Here is a 7,566-nt window from a genome sequence, read left to right on the forward strand (position 1 = left end):
CGGAAAATATCTTATAGCACAGCAGAGTCTTCCTCCTCCATTTGTGGCTGATCCTCTCTGTGTTCAAGCAGCTCCTATGCAACAGAGAGTGTTGGTCGCATAATCTCATGTGTACTGTAGCTCCTATGTGCACATCACTGGGAAACTGGCTTTTATATTGAGCCCCCTGATCCTACAGCCTTTGATATCACACATAGTACCGCATGAGACCTGCCCCAGATGTGCGATTCATTCTGTACTGTAAATGGATTGCACAGTTGGAGCAGATCTTGCGCTGTCCTGTGTGTGACATCAGAGGCTGTGAAACTACTGTAGCAGGTTACAAATAAACCCAGTACCCGGTGGAGCCTTAATAACAAAGGTGAACCGTTTGTATTTTTTTTACATTTTATTCCATTCAGTTTATATTTTTCAATGCCAGAGTGCAACCGGCACTTTTGTGTTAGAGAGCTCCACTTCTGTTTGAATAGGACTGGCATTTGCCCATAATGTACAAGGTAGATCAATAAGGCACTGAAAAGGTTCAAGCTGAATTGCCAGATGTGGTGTTTTGTTTGGCCCCTTTCTATTGTGTGTGTGTGTCAGTGTTTTTAGAACATGACTGTCCTATGAAAGTTGAGCTGCACAAACCTCTTTATGGGATATCCCAATAAAGGGGTTTCTACAAAAAAAAGTTTTTCATTACATGGACAAAGGACCTTTAGAGGACGTATTTGAACTGTATGATAATCTTGGTGATCATTGCAGAGTGTGCAATGATGGTGAGGGGCAATACCACAGTAAGCCTACCTGGTTAACCCATTAAGGCTGTTAACCCCTTGCATTACCTAGTAGTCCCCAGAGGCGGTTACTATATGTATATGTTATTATGACATTCACTTACACATTATATTTAATATACAGGGAAAAGCGGCACTAGTTTTCCTTTGTGTTGAAGATGTGTTTCAACTTATTAATTAGTTCAGCTTCAGCTACTGGCTGTTTATTGGCCTCTCAGTTGGTAGCCAGATTTATTTAAGGCTGCGCTTATAGTGCCGGTGACGGCGACGTCACAACAAATGCGTTGCCGCCGTCGCGTGCGCTTATAGTAAGCACGGCTAAGCACGGCGCGATGGCTTGGTCGCGATCGCTGGAAGTCATCTCAATTTGATTTTTCCAGCGACCGCAGCCTGACGTCACCGTCGCCGGCACTACAGTATAAGCGTAGCCTAAGGTTGAAGCGCCCAGATATCCCAAAAATAGGTATACTACTGTATACTAGATGAGGTATACTAACCTCTCACCATTGTTTTCAACATATGCTACACTTCCTCTGCAATGGTGATGCTATATGTCTTGTAGAAGGTAACAAAAATAATCTAATCTAATAAGCAGTAATATCTAAAAATTGTTGCCATGGTTTCATCTCAACAAGTGTCCATACGTGTTTTAAATAATTTTATGACTTGTTATTTGAGGTATTTTTAAACATGGCAAAGAAAGGAAAATTTAACATTCTAGAGAACAGAAGATATACAATTACATACATTAGCCTCTATCATTTGTGGTTACCAATCAGTGCCCTGAAGTCAAGCACCAGCATCCAGATACTTCTGTGTCTCATTTACATGTTCCTTCTGATTTGTGTGCCTGTATCTTGGAAGAGTTGTGGTACTTGTATTCATGTTAGAATGGGGGCCAGTGTTTGTTTTGCTATATAAAATAACTTAATGGTGTTACCAAGCTTTTGCCTAATCACTAATACAGTATTGTGTTTACAGGAGAAGGCTGAAAAGTTTCGGCAGGTTGATGGAACTGCTGGATCTTAACTTTGTTTAGAAAGTGTTATGTCATCAGAAAAAAAACTACTTTAAAAATAGGGTTGTTTATTGGTTTTCAGATAGCTGAGCTGATTTTTCCCTATTGCATACTACATCTCCAATGCGGGTCTGGTCGTGGTTCTACTGTGACCCTACTGAGTCATTGGTTGCATGACTGTTGTCCTTTCTGAAGTCTGTATATTATATCTGCCTTCCAAGATTTGTATATGTTGGTTAACAATAGCCTTATATATTTTATTTGGCTTACTGGACTGGTCTGAATTAAACATATAGGAATTGATGACAAATGACTCTACATTATACTTTCCTTGCAATTATCTACCAATATACAGATTTAGTTGACTTGAGGCAGTTCTGCTCCAATCAAAAATGCTTGATAACTCTTATATCATACTGTAATGTATGTTTGAATGTATATTATTTATTTTGTGCCAACAGTGCTGTGCAAAATTACAATAAAGGAAGGATAATGTGCAAACAACGGGGATAAGATTAACAAGTAAGTAGGTGAAAAGATAAGGAAATATGTCATACATATTATTACATATAAATACAAATCTAGTGTCCTAATTTACTTTATTTCACATAGTTTATATGAAACTAAATAAGCTTCTCATGTAGAATACTGTGAAGGATGAATCTGGCGGATCCTGCAAGTTTGCCTATTATTACAAAAATAGGCAAATAAAGTTAAACATGTTAGGCTGGGGCCGTGGCGCGTTGCCAAACAGGGGGGCGCGCACCACAGGGAGAGCACTAGGTTTTTTTTAGGGGGTGGAGGGGTGCGGGCGGTTGCAGAGGCCCTGCGCTCTTCCCCAAGGCATTTAAATTAAATGCTGGGGGTTCGCGTGAGGCCTCTGTAAACTACTTACAGTAGTTTGTTGTGCCGCGTCGCCATGGCAACATGGCGTCAAATTACACCGCGGGGCCATGTGACGTGACATCACATGACCCTGCAACGTCATTTGACGCCACGTTGCCATGGGTCGTGTGACGTCACACCCGGCGTCATTTGACGCCAGTCAAATTGTAAGGGAGGCGCGAGTAGCTGCGGGAGCAGGCAGGGGGCCGCAGCTCAAAAAGTGTGCGTTCCCCTGATCTAACAGTTTATGACAAGTATTTTTTTTTTTGTAGCTGTGGTGTTCATTTTCAATAGGAAAGTAAACACATCTTTAAAAAACACATTCCCTAGAGATTTCGGCATACTATATGTACCAAATAAAGTACCTTTATTTAACAGTGGGGAAAATCTATTCTAAAGATAATTTACAAAAGATGTACAGTATACAATATTGGTGATTAAAAAGCAAGAGCAGCACCGTAAAAACAATATTTTCTTTTTCTTTAAATACATAGCGGAACTATGTTTGCCAATAAAAACATATTCTATTCGGGTGTTGCAAATAAAAAGTAGTGGTCCTCTGTACCCTGCTAGAAATAGGGCTTCTTACAAGGGGGGACAGACTAGACTCCTGTCCCGTGCCTGTGCCCGGTGAGTCAAGGGGCTTGGGCCCCTTGCTGGCAACCGTAATACTAGTATGTAGTGCCTGTCATATCCACAGAGGTGCTTGTTGTCAGCGGAGGGGGCCTGCTGGAGGGAGTCTGCAGAGGTTCCTGTCAGAGGGAGCCTGCTGGAGGCCGGTGGGATGGCCCTCTGACAGGCAGCTTTGCGGGTACCCCTCAATGCTCCAAGTCCGCAAGTAGGCACCTCTCTGTTTTGGCCCTCCCTGTCCCCCAGGCCTCTGCCTATACCCTTTCTACCCCCCTCCCCCCTCAGGTCCATTGCTGTCCCCAACCCAGGCCCATATATTTTTAAATTGAGAAAATGGTGCAACATGTCCCCCCTTTTCTCTTTCACAAAAATTGGAATTTTTAGTTAAAAGAACTAGGTCACATGACCAAAGGGAACTGCCCATTGGTAATGTCACCTTGCACATCAGAGTCTTATGGAAGAACTTTGTGAGCTTTGGCTAATTTTCTTTCTTCTTAAAAAAAATGCAAAATTCACAGACTTTGCTAGTTTGTGAATATTTTGACTCCCTATTTGACCCTAGTGGTTTTCAACCTTTTTTGGAGAAGGAAACATAGAATTAGAGTGTGAAATTCTGGGGAAACCCAATCCACTCTTTGCACTCCCCCCTCCCGTTCATTCATCCGTCTCTCCCTCCCCCTGTGCGCCCCTCTCTCTTTCTCTCATCCCCCTTTTGAACATCCCCCCTCTCGCTGTTCCCCCTTATACTTTCTCCCTCACACTCTCTCACTCCCCCTTATGCTCTCTCCCCTTACAATCCCTCCCTCACGCTCTCACTGCCCCGTACGCTTCTCCCTCGCTCTCTACACCTCTTCCCCCTTACACTCCCTCTCTCTTCTCCCCTTGCTTTGTCCGCCTCTTTCTTCCCTCCCCTCTCTCTCTTCTCCCCTCTCTTCTGCTCACACTCCCTCTCTCCCCTCTCCTCCACACACACTCTCCCCCTCTCTTCTCCACACACACACACACAGGGCCGCCAACAGAAATCACAGGGCCCAGGACAAATGAAAGGAGCATGCCCCCCCACTCCCCGCTCCCATAGACCACCGCCCCCCCCGAACCCATAGCGCACCTACCACGAAAAAATATTTTTTACCGCGCAACTTTTACTTAACTGTTTTATTATTGTGATACAGAAAAAAACATTACAGTGCAACCTGTTTATTTTTATATTTTGAACAAAAGATGGATGGCTGCGTGAGTGACTGGGTGACTGCGTGGGTGACTGGGTGACTGCGTGAGTGGCTGGGTGGCTGAGTGACTGGGTGGGTGAGTGACTGGGTGGGTGAGTGACTGGGTGGGTGAGTGACTGGGTGGGTGAGTGGGTGGGTGAGTGACTGGTGGGTGAGTGACTGGATTGGTGAGTGACTGGGTGGGTGAGTGACTGGGTGAGTGACTGAGTGAGTGACTGGGTGGGTGAGTGACTGGGTGAGTGACTGGGTGACTGAGTGAGTGACTGGGTGGGTGAGTGACTGGGTGGGTGAGTGAGTGATTGGGTGGGTGAGTGAGTGAGTGAGTGACTGGGTGGGTGACTGGGTGGGTGAGTGACTGGGTGGGTAAGTGACTGGGTGGGTGAGTGGGTGGGTGAGTGACTGGGTGGGTGGGTGAGTGAGTGACTGGGTGGGTGAGTGACTGGGTGGGTGAGTGACTGGGTGGGTCAATGCAACCTGATTATTTTTATATTTTCAACAAAAGATGGGTGACTGCATGAGTGACTGGGTGGCTGCGTGAGTGACTGGGTGACTGCGTGGGTGACTGGGTGACTGCGTGAGTGGCTGGGTGGGTGAGTGACTGGGTGGGTGAGTGACTGGGTGGGTGAGTGACTGCGTGGGTGAGTGACTGGGCGGGTGAGTTACTGGGTGGGTAAGTGACTGGGTGGGTGAGTGGGTGGGTGAGTGACTGGGTGGGTGAGTGACTGGGTGGGTGATTGACTGGGTGGGTGAGTGACTGGGTGGGTGGGTGAATGACTGGGTGTGGGAGTGAGTGATTGGGAGGGTGAGTGAGTGAGTGACTGGGTGGGTGAGTGACTGGGTGGATGAGTGACTGGGTGGGTGAGTGACTGGGTGGGTGGGTGAGTGACTGGGTGGGTGAGTGACTGGGTGGATGAGTGACTGGGTGGATGAGTGACTGGGTGGGTGAGTGACTGGTGGGTGAGTGACTGGGTGGGTGAGTGACTGGGTGGGTAAGGGACTGAGTGGGTGAGTGACTGGGTGGGTAAGTGACTGGGTGAGTGAGTGGGTGAGTGACTGGGTGACAATGTTGGCCGCCAGACGTTTCCAGCACCTGCCCCGATATCCCCGGCAGCTGCCACAGGCAGGAGGGGGGGTAGGGGGGCGCAGGAGGTGTGCGGCAGGAGGGTTGGCCAGGCGGGCTGGGGAAGGAGGCCCGCGTGGGGGAAGCTGGGTTGGTGCTTCCCCCCCCGTATCAAGTTGGGAGCGGATGAGGGGGGGCTGGGTTGCACGCGGGGTGGGTTTTGGCACTTCCCCCTCCGTCCCACGTGGGGAGTGGAGGGGCTGGGTTGCGCGCGGGTTCTGGTTTTGTCGCTTCCCCCTCCGTCCCACGAGTGGAGCGGGGGGGGGCTGGGTTGCTAGGCTGGGTTGCTAGGCTGGGTTGCTGGGGGGTGGGGGACGGGGGAGCAGGCCCACAGGCAGCGGGCTGGACTCCCTGCTTGCCCTGCGCTGGGACCACGGGAATCGCCGCCATTTTTTTCAACTTTTTTTTTAATGTAATTAATTGGCGCCCGGCCGAGCAGGGGGCCCAGGTGGCCGAGCCCCCCTGACTCACGGGGCCCGGGACGCCAGTACAATTTGTGCCTCCCTGTTGGCGGCCCTGCACACACACACTCCCCCTCTCTCTTCTCCACATGCACTCCCCCTCTCTCTTCTCCACACGCACACGCTCTCCCCCCTCTCTCTTCTCTACACACACTCTCCCTCTCTCTTCTCCACGGAACACAAGTTAAAAATGACTGCCCTATTTTTTCTCTCTGGTTGGTTAATCTAGCTAAGAAATACTTCGAAGACGTAGCAGAGTCAAGGCAGGAGAATAAGATAGCCTCCACCACTGAATTTTCAGGAGATAAGCTGAGTTCTGTGACAGCATTATGTAAAGGGTTATTGCGGAGAAAAACAAAATTCTTTTATTTTATAAATACCTTGCTCTTTCTTGCACATTTTGCCCTAATTTTGCAGCTCGGAGACTTTGAAACATGACCCACTCAGAGTGACACTAAATACAATTTAATGTAAAGTTAGAATAGTAGATTAGGATCTGTAGACATGTTTTGCATTATTTAGTGTTCAATGTATGGTATTGTAAATAAAGAAAAAAAAGAATTGTTAATAAATTAAAATGTTTTTGAATTGCACCTGTCAGTGCTATATCTAATTGAACATCATTTGTTGAAATAAATGGTGTGAAGAAGTTGTCAGATGGTGTGTGGACTTGTTTTGCATAGTATTGTGCAATGTTTATATAACTGTTTTTAACAGATGGGAACACGCATGATTAAATACTACATTTGTAAAATGATACCGTTACAGTTATAAAGAATATGGTAACCAAACCTAAACCCATTAAATTAAGGTATGTCTGGTTCACCTTCATTGAGCTAAGTGTTCATATACTGTATTTCTGTGGAAAAAAGCATACAACAAATATGTATGCATTTATACAAGTGCTATGCTTGTACAAAAGCATGCATGTATGTAACAGGTCTTCCCCCACCCGGAGGGAAACTCAATGCTACCCAGCGTTCTTGTGCTGCTCACCTGGTAGGCTTACAGGATACTGAGTGTCCGCCGGTGTTAGTTGGGGATGAACAGGACAGGCTTTAGGGATCTTTCCAGCTCTTCACTCGGCGCCTCCATTCCTACAGGGCCTATAGGGATAGGTGCAGTCCCCTGTGGAAAACGCTCACTCTCTCCCCAAAGAAACTGCAGCCTCATGCAGGAGTATAAACAGTAACTTATCTTTATTCTTCATATCACACAGCAGTATACCAACTCGTACACTCTCTTGTCCCTAAAATATATATAATTTATATTTGAATGACAAAATAAAATACATCATTAAATTAAGAAATATGGCAACAACAGTATTTATCCCCTCCATCCTATCCCCTCCACCCCCAGTCAATACTCCAGCATCATTCCTAATAATTTGGTACTCAATGGAAGGAGTTTCTTGTTGATCTCTGAAAAAGCTTCTGAAGGAGTT

This window comes from Ascaphus truei, chromosome 2 (assembly GCF_040206685.1).
Source record: "Ascaphus truei isolate aAscTru1 chromosome 2, aAscTru1.hap1, whole genome shotgun sequence".
Classification (NCBI taxonomy): Eukaryota; Metazoa; Chordata; class Amphibia; order Anura; family Ascaphidae; genus Ascaphus; species Ascaphus truei.